Here is a 14,026-nt window from a genome sequence, read left to right as displayed (position 1 = left end):
ACTCAGCATTAACCAACCAGGTTAACCACATAAATAGGACTGCATAAAAGTCAGTCCTGTCTTGATGCAGTAACCCATAGCCGGTTGAGTGCTCAATATCACACTTAACAGGCTATGCATTAGCCAGCTCTTGAAACCCGAAAGTTCAATGCCAAAGCCCAGACATGACCTGGCATTGAATTTCCAGGCATATCCGCCCTTTCCTTTCTGAGCACACTACCACAGCCCTTAGCCACATCTTACCTCTCGCCTAGACTATTGCAACTTGATTCTCACAGGTCTCCCACTTAGCCATCTCTCTCCTCTTCAATCAGTTCAAAATTCTGCTGCACGACTTATATACCGCCAGTGTTGCTATGCTCATATTAGCCCTCTCCCCAAGTCAGTTCACTGGCTTCCTATCTGTTTTTGCATACAGTTCAAACTCCTCTTATTGACTTACAAGTGCATTCACTCTGCAGCTCCACAGTACCTCTCCACTCTCATCTTTCTCTACACTCCTCCCCGGGAACTCCATTCACTGGGTAAATCTCTCTTATCTGCACCCTTCTCCTCCACCACTAACTCCAGACTCCGTTCTTTTCATCTTTCTGCACCGTATGCCTGGAATAGACTCCCTGAGCTGGTACATCAAGCTCAATCTCTGGCCGTCTTCAAATCTAGGCTAAAAGTCCACCTTTTTGATGCTGCTTTTAACTCCTAACCCTTACTCACTTGTTTAGTACCCATACTTTTCATTCCCACCTTAGTAATTCCCTTATCTCTTATTTGTCCTGTTTGTCTGTCCTAATTAGATGGTAAGCTCTTTCGAGCAGGGACTGTCTCTTCATGTTCAAATGTACAGCGCTGCATACGTCTTGTAGCGCTATAGAAATGATAAGCAGTAGTAGTAGTAATAACCAGCAGTGAGAGCAAAACACTGGTTGCTGCCGACTGAATATTGGGCCCTATGAAATCCCCCTAAAATTACAGGTCAAGATCCTTACCGGACTCATCACTTACTTTGATCCCACAAATTCAGGCAACCTTTAAAAACTGCTTCTATCACCTGTGGCAACTACAAAATCTCTCTCAGTATATCAAGAAGTAGACTGATCACAGTGGTCCATACTGTGATAAGGTAATAGCTAGACTACTGTAATACTGTGTACAATGGTCTGACAGCAAAACCTTTGCACCAGCTCTAATTAATTCAGAACGTTGCAGCACGATTAACAGATGGTTGCAAGCAACACGATCATATCACACTTTTCCTGTAAATGTTCACTGGCTACCAGTACCCTACAGGGCCAAATTTAAAACCCTACCTCTGATCTTCAAGGCCCTTAGGGGATATGAGCCAGAATACTTAAAAAAAAAAGTTATCCCTCTATACCAGTGTTTCCCAAACTGTGGGTTGAAATGTCATCAGTAAATGGAGTCACAAACATGGCTTCAAATTAGAACATAGACTCTATCCCTTAAGATGGATACCAAAGTCAGACAGGATCACAAAGTTGAGAAAGCTGGAGGTTGTTGATATATATATGTCCCCCAAAGACCAGCCTAAAGCTATCCTTTATTATTATTATTATTATTATTATGTTATTATTTTAGAAGGTTCTTTTAGTTTTGCTGTGCTTTTTTATTAAATTGATGGATTTCTTATATGTTTTTTTTTTAATATGAGATTTTATATTACGATGTAAACCGTTCTGTTTTGTGAATGCAATTTGAAACGGTATAGTAAATAAAATAAATGATCCTAATTCTCTGTTGGCATTTTTATGAGACAAAAACAGACATTACCACAACGTTTGGCATTAAATGAATTCTATCCAACCACTCACATTAAATGCTCTAATGGTGATCCAGGCTATGATTCTATTTTGTACAAAAGATCTCATGCAAAGGCCTGGATTCCTCTTATCTCCCCTCCATCAGCCTTTTCTTTTACCTTTTTGCACCTCTGGTCTCCTAATTTATTTTTAGATGTAGCATTGCACCTATACACAAGCTACTACTGCTCTCTGTCCCAGGCAAAAGTTACAGACACTGGCAGTGGGAAAAAAACCCAATAATATTTATTTATTTCTTGCATTTGTATCCCACATTTTCCCACCTATTTGCGGGTTCAGTGTGGCTTACAATACATTGTGATTGATGGAAGTACAATTTGTTACAATACGATTATGGGTTACATTGTGAGGGTTTAGGGTAGACAGTCAGTTCATAATATCATTTGGGGATATAACAATATAACAATGGGGAATGATAGGACGATAGAACAATAGCCAGAGAACGTTAGGGTGTCACAGTTTTATCTGTGGGTAAATTGTTAAGTGTGGTGAAAGTATGGGAAGAGAAATTTAGGAGAAGTGTATTGGTGCATTTCTATTGATGTGTATGGACTTCATGTGTTTTGAGCCTTGCCGTAGATTTTCTCAAAGAGATGAGTTTTCAATAGTTTGCGGAAGTTGGTTAGTTCGTAGATCGTTTTCAGGTTGCGTGGTAATGTATTCCAGAATTGCGTGCTTATATAAGAGAATATGAAGGGAGCAGATTCCTGTCGCTCAGCCATGCGATATACAGACAGCTTTAACAGGCTACTAGTTTTGCAGAATCTCTTGTAGCAGTTAACACAGATTTGACACTCTGCAGCCAGCAGTGAAGAAGATTAAATACAAGGCAGCTCTTAAATTTTGCTGAATGGGTGTATACTCTGCTGTGTCTGTCACTTCAGATCTGTCTTCATAGGCTGCTGTTAGAAGCATCAGTTCTTTGGAAAGTGTCAAGGTTTTTTGGGGAGGAGGGAGGGAAGAGAAGGGAAGGTTTGCACGGATATGTGATACTGCAATAAAGTCCGTAAAAGAAGGAAAAATGACCCGGTTTCAGTACAGTGTGGACTGAAATGTCTGGTCAAATAAAAGTGTGATCGACGGCTTAAGGCAATGGTTCTCAACTCAAGTCCTCAGAACACATCTTTTCGGGATATCCACACTGAATATACAAGAGATAAATTTGCATGCACTGCCTCATTTGTATACAAATCTGTCTCATGCATACTCCTTGTGGATATCTGCGTTCACGGAAGAAAATTCTGGAGAAAGATCTTGTTCAGCTGATAAATGTATATATGGGAATGGCGTAAATATTACACTGTTCAAGGAAGATCTTCAAGTCTTTGCTTAAAGCTCACCTCTTCAATGCTGCGTTCGGCACCTAACTCTTTCAGGAAATCCAGACTGCCCCAATTCGACTGCCCCTATCAGACTGACTGTTCACGTGTCCTTTAGATTGTAAGCTCTTTGAGCAGGGACTGTCCTTCTATGTTAAATTGTACAGCACTGCGTAACCCTAGTAGCGCTATAGAAATGTCAAGTAGTAGTAGTAGTAGTAAACAAACGCTTCACATCTGTCCACTCTACTCCGCTAATTATCTTGTAGACTTCTATCATATCACCCCTCAGCCGCCTTTTCTCCAAGCTGAAGAGCCCTAACCTTCTCAGCCTTTCCTCATAGGGAAGTCGTCCCATTCCCTTTATCATTTTCGTCGCCCTTCTCTGCACCTTCTCCAATTCCTTTATATCTTTTTTGAGATGCGGCGACCAGAATTGGACACAATACTTGAGGTGCGGTCGCACCATGGAGCGATACAATGGCCCCCTCCCTGCCCATCTTCAAGTCTTTGCTTAAAGCCCACCTCTTCAATGCTGCGTTCGGCACCTAACTCTTACCGTTCAGTAAATCCAGACGGCCCCAATTTGACTGCCCCTATCGGACTGACTGTTCACGTGTCCTTTAGATTGTAAGCTCTGAGCAGGGACTGTCCTTCTATGTTAAATTGTACAGCGCTGCGTAACCCTAGTAGCGCTTTAGAAATGTTAAGTAGTAGTAGTAGTAGTAGTAACTTGAAAAACTAAACATGGACAATGTCATGGGGCCAGATGGGATACATCCTAGGATATTGAGGCAGCTCAGACAGAACCTGGCAAGTGATCTTAAAAGATTTATTTACTAGATTTCTTGGAGAAAGGAGAGGTTCCCTCTTCACAAAAATGTTGACAGAAAAGGAGTGGGAAAGCACAAGCCAGCAAGTGTCGGTTTGGTGGTTGGAAAACAAATGGAGGCACTGCCGAAGGAAAGGACTGTGAACTTCCTAGAATCCAGTGTGTTGCAGGATCCAATACAACATGGTATTTACCACAGGAAAACTGTTCCAAACAAGTCTGATTGATTTGTTTAGCTGTGTGACCAGGGAACTGGCTTGAGAACAAGCACTAGATGTAGCCTACTTGCATTTCATCAAAGCCTTTGAAATGGCTCCTCATAAGAGGTTCGTGAATAAATTGAGTGAGCTGAAGTTAGGGCCAAAAGTGGTGATTTTAGGGTTGGCAACAATTTGACAGAGAAAAACCTGATACTTGCATTGCTCCATGCCCCTCCCTTGCCCCACCCCAAGTCCCTTGCTACTACTACTACTACTACTATTTAGCATTTCTATAGCGCTACAAGGCATACGCAGCGCTGTACAAACATAGAAGAAAGACAGTCCCTGCTCAAAGAGCTTACAATCTAATAGACAAAAAATAAATAAAGTAAGCAAATCAAATCAATTAATGTGAATGGGAAGGAAGAGAGGAGGGTAGGTGGAGGCGAGTGGTTACAAGTGGTTACGAGTCAAAAGCAATGTTAAAGAGGTGGGTTTTCAGTCTAGATTTAAAGGTGGCCAAGGATGGGGCAAGACGTAGGGGCTCAGGAAGTTTATTCCAGGCGTAGGGTGCAGCGAGATAGAAGGCGCGAAGTCTGGAGTTGGCACCATTCTCCTGTCTGCCCCTCTATAACCAACTGTGCACACTAGGATTGCCATCTCAGAAGAAAAAAAATTACACATACATATGTTATATCATTATTTTGCAAACCCTGTCTGGTGTTATGACACCTTGAGTTGTGACCAATTCTGGTCGCAATATCTTAAAAAAGATATCGCAGAATTTAAAAAGGTTCAAAGAAGGGTGACCAAAATGATTAAGGGGACGAAACTCCTTTCATATGAGGAAAGGTTAAGAAATTTAGACTCTTCTACCTGGAAAAGAGATAACCGAGGGTGGAGGAGTAGCCTAATGGCTAGTGCAGCAGACTAAGATCCTGGGGAATTAGCTTCAATTCCCATTGCAGCTCTTTGTGACCCTGGGCAAGTCACTTAACCCTATATTGCCCCAGCTTAAAAAAACCACAACAAAACTTAGATTATGAGCCCACTAGGGACAGAGAAGGTACCTGCATATAATGTATACAGTGCTGACTACATCTAGTAGTGCTATAGAAATGATTAGTAGTAGGATATGATCAAGGTCTACAAAATACGGAGTTCTGTAGAACAGGTAACCATAAATCATTTACTCTTTCAAAAAGTACAAAGACTAAGGGACACTCAAAGACATTAGATAGTACTTCTAAAACAAACAGGAGGCAATATGTTTTCACTCAACGAATAGTTAAGCTCCGGAACTCATTGCCAGATGATGTGGTATCAGCGATTAATGTTATCTGGGTTTAAAAAAAGTTTGGACAAGTTCCTGGAAGAAAAGTCATGACATAGACATGGGAAAAGCCATTGCTTGTCCCTGGGATCAGTAGCATGAATCTTATTATTATTTGGGATTCTGTCAAGCATTTGTGACTTAAATTGGCCACTGTTGGAAGCAAGATACTGGGATAGATGGACCATTGATTTGACCCAGTATGGCTTTTTGGACCATTGGTCTGACACAGTTTGGCTTTTCTTATGTTCTTATAGTTTTAATGTCCCCTCAGTAATTCCAAGACGCAATCCCTCCACTGGAAAGCACTATGCACAAAAACCTTACCATACCATAATAGCACTAACACCCAGGACTCAGAGCAACAACCTTATCCATAAAAAGGCAGCATTGTAAATATCACACTGGGCCCTAAAGGGTATGATACATACCTGTAGCAGTTGTTCTCCGAGGACAGCAGGCTGATTGTTCTCACGACTGGGTGACGTCCGCGGCAGCCCCCACCAACCGGAAAGAAGCTTCGCGGGACGGTCGGCACGCAGGGAACGCCCACCGCGCATGCGCGGCCGTCTTCCCGCCCGTGCGCGACCGCTCCCGCCAGTTGAATAACTAGCAAAAAGATGAAACACACAACTCCAAAGGGGAGGAGGGAGGGTAGGTGAGAACAATCAGCCTGCTGTCCTCGGAGAACAACTGCTACAGGTATGTATCATACCCTTTCTCCGAGGACAAGCAGGCTGCTTGTTCTCACGACTGGGGTATCCCTAGCTCTCAGGCTCACTCAAAACAAGAACCCAGGTCAATTGAAGCTCGCAACGGCGAGGGTACAACAGAAATTGACCTACGAAGAACAACTAACTGAGAGTGCAGCCTGACCAGAATAAATTCGGGTCCTGGAGGGTGGAGTTGGATTTACACCCCAAACAGATTCTGCAGCACCGACTGCCCGAACCGACTGTCGCGTCGGGTATCCTGCTGGAGGCAGTAATGTGATGTGAATGTGTGGACAGATGACCACGTCGCAGCCTTGCAAATCTCTTCAATAGTGGCTGACTTCAAGTGGGCCACTGACGCTGCCATGGCTCTAACACTATGAGCCGTGACATGACCCTCAAGAGCCAGCCCAGCCTGGGCGTAAGTGAAGGAAATGCAATCTGCTAGCCAATTGGAGATGGTGCGTTTCCCGACAGCGACCCCTAGCCTGTTAGGGTCGAAAGAAACAAACAATTGGGCGGACTGTCTGTGGGGCTGTGTCCGCTCCAAGTAGAAGGCCAATGCTCTCTTGCAGTCCAATGTGTGCAACTGACGTTCAGCAGGGCGGGTATGCGGCCTGGGGAAGAATGTTGGCAAGACAATTGACTGGTTAAGATGGAACTCCGACACCACCTTCGGCAGGAACTTTGGGTGGGTGCGGAGCACTACTCTGTTGTGATGAAATTTGGTATATGGAGCATGAGCTACTAGGGCTTGAAGCTCACTGACCCTACGAGCTGAAGTAACTGCCACCAAGAAAATGACCTTCCAGGTCAAGTACTTCAGATGGCAGGTATTCAGTGGCTCAAAAGGAGGTTTCATCAGCTGGGTGAGGACGACGTTGAGATCCCATGACACAGTAGGAGGCTTGATAGGGGGCTTTGACAAAAGCAAGCCTCTCATGAATCGAACGACTAAAGGCTCTCCAGAGATGGCTTTACCTTCCACACGATAATGGTAAGCACTAATCGCACTAAGGTGATTCCTTACTGAGTTGGTCTTGAGGCCAGACTCTGATAAGTGCAGAAGGTATTCAAGCAGGTTCTGTGCAGGGCAAGAGCGAGGTTCTAGGGCCTTGCTCTCACACCAAACGACAAACCTCCTCCACTTGAAAAAGTAACTCTTTTTAGTGGAATCCTTCCTAGAGGCAAGCAAGACCCGGGAGACACCCTCAGACAGACCCAACGCAGCGAAGTCTACGCCCTCAACATCCAGGCCGTGAGAGCCAGGGATTGAAGGTTGGGGTGCAGCAACGCTCCGTCGTTCTGCGAAATGAGAGTCGGAAAACACTCCAATCTCCACGGTTCTTCTGAGGACAACTCCAGAAGAAGAGGGAACCAGATCTGACGGGGCCAAAAGGGCGCTATCAGAATCATGGTGCCGCGGTCTTGCTTGAGCTTCAGTAAGGTCTTCCCCACCAAAGGTATGGGAGGATAAGCATACATGAGGCCGGTCCCCCAATGAAGGAGAAAGGCATCTGACGCTAGCCTGCCGTGTGTCTGAAGTCTGGAACAGAACAGAGGCAGCTTGTGGTTGGTCTGAGAGGCGAAAAGATCCACCGAGGGAGTGCCCCACTCTCGGAAGATCCTGCGTACCACTCTGGAATGGAGCGACCACTCGTGCGGTTGCATGACTCTGCTCAGTCTGTCGGCCAGACTGTTGTTTACGCCTGCCAGGTATGTGGCTTGGAGGAGCATGCCGAACCGGCACGCCCAACGCCACATCCCGACGGCTTCCTGACACAGGGGGCGAGATCCGGTGCCCCCCTGCTTGTTGACGTAATACATTGCAACCTGATTGTCTGTCCGAATTTGGATAATTTGGTAGGACAGCCGATCTCTGAAAGCCTTCAGTGCGTTCCAGATCGCTCGGAGCTCCAGGAGGTTGATCTGTAGATCCTTTTCCTGGAGGGACCACAGACCCTGGGTGTGAAGCCCATCGACGTGAGCTCCCCACCCCAGGCGAGATGCATCCGTCGTCAGCACTTTCGAAGGCTGCGGAATTTGGAATGGACGTCCCAGGGTCAAATTGGTCCGGATGGTCCACCAGAGCAGTGAAGTACGGCAACTGGTGGAGAGGCGGATGACATCTTCTAGATTCCCGGTGGCTTGGAACCACTGGGAAGCTAGGGTCCATTGAGCAGATCTCATGTGAAGACGAGCCATGGGAGTCACATGAACTGTGGAGGCCATATGACCCAGAAGTCTCAACATCTGCCGAGCTGTGACCTGCTGAGATGCTCTGGTCTGCGAAGCCAGGGCCAGGAGATTGGTGGCCCGCGCTTCGGGAAGGTAGGCCTGAGCCGTCTGGGTATTCAGCAGCGCTCCTATGAATTCCAGAGACTGGGATGGCTGGAGATGGGACTTTGGGTAATTTATCACAAACCCCAGCAGCTCCAGAAGTTGAATAGTGCACTGCATGGACCGGAGGGCTCCTGCCTCCGAGGTGTTCTTGACCAGCCAATCGTCGAGATATGGGAACACGTGCACTCCCAGCTTGCGTAGGTAGGCCGCTACCACCACGAGGCACTTGGTAAACACTCGTGGGGCAGAGGCGAGCCCAAAGGGCAGAACAGAATACTGAAAGTGCCGTGCGCCCAGGCGGAATCTGAGATACTGTCTGTGAGCTGGCAGTATCGGGATGTGAGTATATGCATCCTTTAAATCCAGGGAACATAGCCAATCGTTTTTCTGAATCATTGGCAGAAGGGTGCCCAAGGAAAGCATCCTGAACTTCTCTTTGACCAGGAATTTGTTCAGGCCTCTCAGGTCTAGGATGGGACGCATCCCCCCTGTTTTCTTTTCCACAAGGAAGTACCTGGAATAGAATCCCTGCCCTTCCTGCCCGGGTGGTACGGGCTCGACCGCATTGGCGCTGAGAAGGGCGGAGAGTTCCTCTGCAAGTACCTGCTTGTGATGGGAGCTGAAAGACTGAGCTCCCGGAGGACAATTTGGAGGCAGGGAGGCCAAATTCAGGGCGTATCCGCACCGCACTATTTGGAGAACCCACTGGTCGGAGGTTATGAGAGGCCACCTTTGGTGAAAAAATTTTAACCTCCCTCCGACCGGCAGATCGTCCGGTACGGACACTTGTAGGGCGGCTATGTTCCCGTGGATCCAGTCAAAAGCCCGTCCCCGGCTTTTGCTGTGGAGGCGCAGGGGGCTGCTTAGGCGCACGCTGTTGACGGGAACGAGCGCGCTGGGGCTGTCCCTGTGCCTGACGAGGCCTTCGGGCCGGCTGGGTGTACCTACGCTTTGCAAAAGAATAGGGTGCAGCCTGCCGTGCCCGGGAAAAAACGCCCACCAGTGGGGGCGGATGCTGAAGGCGCCCGGTGGGAGAGCTTGTCGAGAGCGGTTTCCCGCTGATGCAGTTGGTCCACCATCTGCTCGACCTTCTCACCGAAAATGTTATCCCCCCGGCAAGGGACGTCGGCCAGTCTCTGCTGGGTGCGGTTGTCCAGGTCAGAGGCGCGCAGCCATGAGAGCCTGCGCATCACTATACCTTGGGCCGCAGCACGAGATGCCACGTCACAGGTGTCAAAAATACCCCTGGACAGGAACTTTCTGCATGCCTTCAGCTGCCTGACCACCTCCTGATAAGGCCTGGACTGCTCCGGCGGGAGCTTCTCGACCAGGTCCGCCAGCTGTTGCACATTGGTCCGCATGTGGATGCTCATATAGAGCAGGTATGACTGGATGCGGGTCACGAGCATGGAGGATTGGTAGGCCTTCCTCCCAAACGAGTCCAGAGTGCGAGACTCCCGCCCCGGGGGCGCCGAGGCGGTATCCCTCGAACTCCGTGCCCTCTTGAGAGCAGAATCCACGACCGCTGAGTCATGGGGCAATTGGGGCCGCATGAGCTCTGGGTCGGAGTGGATCCTGTACTGGGACTCTGCTTTCTTGGGAATGGTGGGGTTAGTTAACGGTCTCACCCAGTTCCGGAGCAGCGTCTCCTTCAGGACATTGTGCAGCGGCACCGTGGAGGACTCTCTAGGTGGTGATGGATAGTCGAGGACCTCGAGCATCTCGGCCCTCGGCTCTTCCACAGAGACCACGGGGAAGGGAATGGTGATCGACATATCCCGCACAAAGGAGGCAAAGGAGAGGCTCTCAGGAGGTGAGAGCTTCCTCTCCGGTGAAGGCGTGGGGTCCGAGGGAAGGCCCGTAGACTCCTCTGAGGAGAAATATCTAGGGTCCTCCTCTTCCCCCCACGAGTCCTCATCCTCGGTATCGGACATTAGCTCATGTAGCTGAGTCCTGTACCGGGCCCGGCTCGACGTCGAGGCACCGAGGTCTCGGTGTCGTCGAGCGGTGGACTCCCGCGCCGGCGGGGACGGAGCTCCCTCCATCGACGTCGACGGGGACTCCACCTGCGTAGCAGTCGAGACCGGCACCGCAAGCGGCGGCGGTGTCGACAGCTCCGGCGCCGGGCTAGAGCTCGCCGGCGCCACAGTCATCGGCGCCGAGGCACAGCACCCCCGGCTCGGCACAGCCTGGCGCATCAGCCCTTCCAGGATCCCCGGAAGGATGGCTCTGAGGCACTCGTCCAGGCCCACTGCCGGGAAAGGCGGTGGGGCCGGTAAGGGTGTCGGTGCCGGAAGCTGCTGGGAGCCAGGAGACGGCACCGAGGTGCCGGAACCCCGACGCGTCGGTACCTCCACAACCGACGGGGACCTCTCCTCTCGACGATGACGCTTCGGCGTCGACTCCTCTTCAGGATGCACCGAGGGCGTCCGGTGACGACGCTTTTTGTCCTTCTTTCGATGCACGTCACCGCCGCCGGAGGGCATGGAGGAGGAGGAGGTCGATCCCCCTCGGTCTCGAGGCACCGGGTCAGACAGGGTTCGGTCCCGTGGCTCACGAGCTGAGGGAGTGACCGGGGCCGACTGCCCACGCGGCCTCTCAACCCCACTCTCACCGGCGGACCGGCGGACCGGCGGGCCGACGGGACCTGTTCTCCTGGGGTCGCTGCCATCGGTGCCGATGTCTCGGGCATCGATACCGGTACCGAAGAACCGGCCTTCGATACCGAAGCCGTCGAGGTCGACATCGAGGGGCCGGCGCAAGTTCCAAAAAGACGGTCCCGCAGAACTTGCCTCGCAACCTGAGTCCGTTTCCGGAGACCGAGACACAAAGCACACGACTTGAAATTGTGCTCCGGCCCGAGGCACTGGAGGCACCAAGCGTGGGTGTCGGTCTGCGAGATCGGCCGGCCGCAGCGACCACACTTTTTAAATCCACTCGGGACCTTCGAGGACATCGACGGAAAAATCGCGTCGGCGAAGTCAAAGTCGTCAATGGTGGCTAAAATCACACCACGAAAAACAAACGACCGAGCGACCACTAGGCCGCAACGTAGCGTCCCCGCTGGAAGCGAGGGAAAAAGGGGAGCGCGTGCTCCACACGCGCAGTCTTTTGTTTTTTTTTTTTGTTTTTTTTTGTAAAAAGAAAAGGTAAAAGGATTGATTAAATTAAACTAACGAAGCGCGATCCGCGTAAACGCGATCGCAAGAATCCGGCGGCTGAAGTAGAGAGAGCGGCAAAGCACGACTCTCTCCAGGCGCGGAAAAAAAGAAAACTGGCGGGAGCGGTCGCGCACGGGCGGGAAGACGGCCGCGCATGCGCGGTGGGCGTTCCCTGCGTGCCGACCGTCCCGCGAAGCTTCTTTCCGGTTGGTGGGGGCTGCCGCGGACGTCACCCAGTCGTGAGAACAAGCAGCCTGCTTGTCCTCGGAGAAAACACTAATACACCACCTAGGGAGAAAACAGAACGAATGGGAACTGCTACAGATCGCTACACAGAAACTATATGCTAGCAGAATACCACACCTTGATCACACACACAGAACAGAGAGAGACCCTCAGCAAATATGAAACATTGGCTCAGAGATCAGTAATAGCAACATGAAGGCAAAAAAAATGAACTGGAAACCTCAAGAAGTCAAACTTGCATATACAACAATACTAGGGAAACTGAAATGGAAGATATCAGAGAGGCACATTTCCCGAATTATAGCTACGTCTTGCAAGGTTCCGCGTTAGGAGTTACGGATCAAGAAAGGGATCTGGGTGTCGTCGTCGATGATACGCTGAAACCTTCTGCTCAGTGTGCTGCTGCGGCTAGGAAAGCGAATAGAATGTTGGGTGTTATTAAGAAGGGTATGGAGTCCAGGTGTGCGGATGTTATAATGCCGTTGTATCGCTCCATGGTGCGACCGCACCTGGAGTATTGTGTTCAGTACTGGTCTCCGTATCTCAAAAAAGATATAGTAGAATTGGAAAAGGTACAGCGAAGGGCGACGAAAATGATAGTGGGGATGGGACGACTTTCCTATGAAGAGAGGCTGAGAAGGCTAGGGCTTTTCAGCTTGGAGAAGAGACGGCTGAGGGGAGATATGATAGAAGTGTATAAAATAATGAGTGGAATGGATCGGGTGGATGTGAAGCGACTGTTCACGCTATCCAAAAATACTAGGACTAGAGGGCATGAGTTGAAGCTACAGTGTGGTAAATTTAAAACGAATCGGAGAAAATTTTTCTTCACCCAACGTGTAATTAGACTCTGGAATTCGTTGCCGGAGAACGTGGTACGGGCGGTTAGCTTGACGGAGTTTAAAAAGGGGTTAGATAGATTCCTAAAGGACAAGTCCATAGACCGCTATTAAATGGACTTGGAAAAATTCCGCATTTTTAGGTATAACTTGTCTGGAATGTTTTTACGTTTGGGGAGCGTGCCAGGTGCCCTTGACCTGGATTGGCCACTGTCGGTGACAGGATGCTGGGCTAGATGGACCTTTGGTCTTTCCCAGTATGGCACTACTTATGTACTTATGTACTTATGTAATGCTGATACATTTCTATTAATAAATTAAAAATAAAATACTTTTTTTCCTACCTTTGTAATCTGAGCATTTTATTTTTCCATTTAATTTCCTCCAAGTGAAGGAGTAGCCTGAGGGTTAGTGCAGTGCCTTGAAAACCAGGGGAACTAGGTTCAGTTCCCACTGTAGCTCCTTGTGACTCAAGGCAAGTTACTTAATCCTCCATTGTCCTGAGTACAAAATAAGTATCTGTATATAATATTTAAACTACTTTGACTGTAAGCACAGAAAGGCAGAACATCAATTCCCATCCCCTTTCCAAGTGTCTCTTCTGTCTTTCCAGGATCTCCTGTCCATTTGACATTTCTTCTCTCTCCATGTCCACCATCCATCTTTTTTCTGTGTTATGTGTCCTGTCCAGCAACCCTGCTCCTATCCTCCCCATATGTTCAGCATCTATCCTCTTAGTGTCCCTATCCTCCCCTTAAATTACGCTCTCCCCTCTGTGTTCCAATTTTGTCCTGTACAGCACTGCCCCTGTGTGTCCCTATCCAGCCCCTTTTCCAGCATTGCCCCTCTATGTCCCTGTCTCTATGATTTCTCCATGCCCAGGAGCTCTTCTCTGTGCCCTGTCTCGCCCCTCTCTCTTCCCCTCTCTCTTCCCCCCACCTTGCAGCCCAGCATATTTCCCTCTCTCCTTCAATAGGTCCAGCATCGCTCCTCTTCTGTTCTACCCCCCCCCCCCCCAATCTGGTCTCTCTCTTCTCTCCTGTTCCCGCTCCCCAGGTCCAGCATCTCTCTCTCCTCCAATCTAGTCTCTCTCTTCCCTCTTGTCCCCCTTTCCCAGTGGGTCCGGCATCTCTCTCCCTCCAATCCAGTCTCTCTCTCCCACCTCTTGTTCCCCCTTCCCAGTGAGTCTAGCACATCTCCAT

General features: G+C 49.2%; 1 protein-coding gene across 1 annotated transcript in view; it reads right to left on the bottom strand.

The window, feature by feature from the left end:
• LOC115474547 (adenylate cyclase type 5-like) overlaps positions 1–14,026 on the bottom strand; it is a 561,227-nt gene that overhangs the window by 280,315 nt on the left and 266,886 nt on the right. The gene's annotated exons all lie outside the window — the stretch shown is intronic.

The sequence above is a fragment of the Microcaecilia unicolor genome, chromosome 7, assembly GCF_901765095.1.
Source record: "Microcaecilia unicolor chromosome 7, aMicUni1.1, whole genome shotgun sequence".
In the NCBI taxonomy this organism is placed as follows: domain Eukaryota; kingdom Metazoa; phylum Chordata; class Amphibia; order Gymnophiona; family Siphonopidae; genus Microcaecilia; species Microcaecilia unicolor.
The sequence above is the reverse complement of the archived record's forward strand: the minus strand, read 5'-3'. Positions and strand labels throughout refer to the sequence as shown.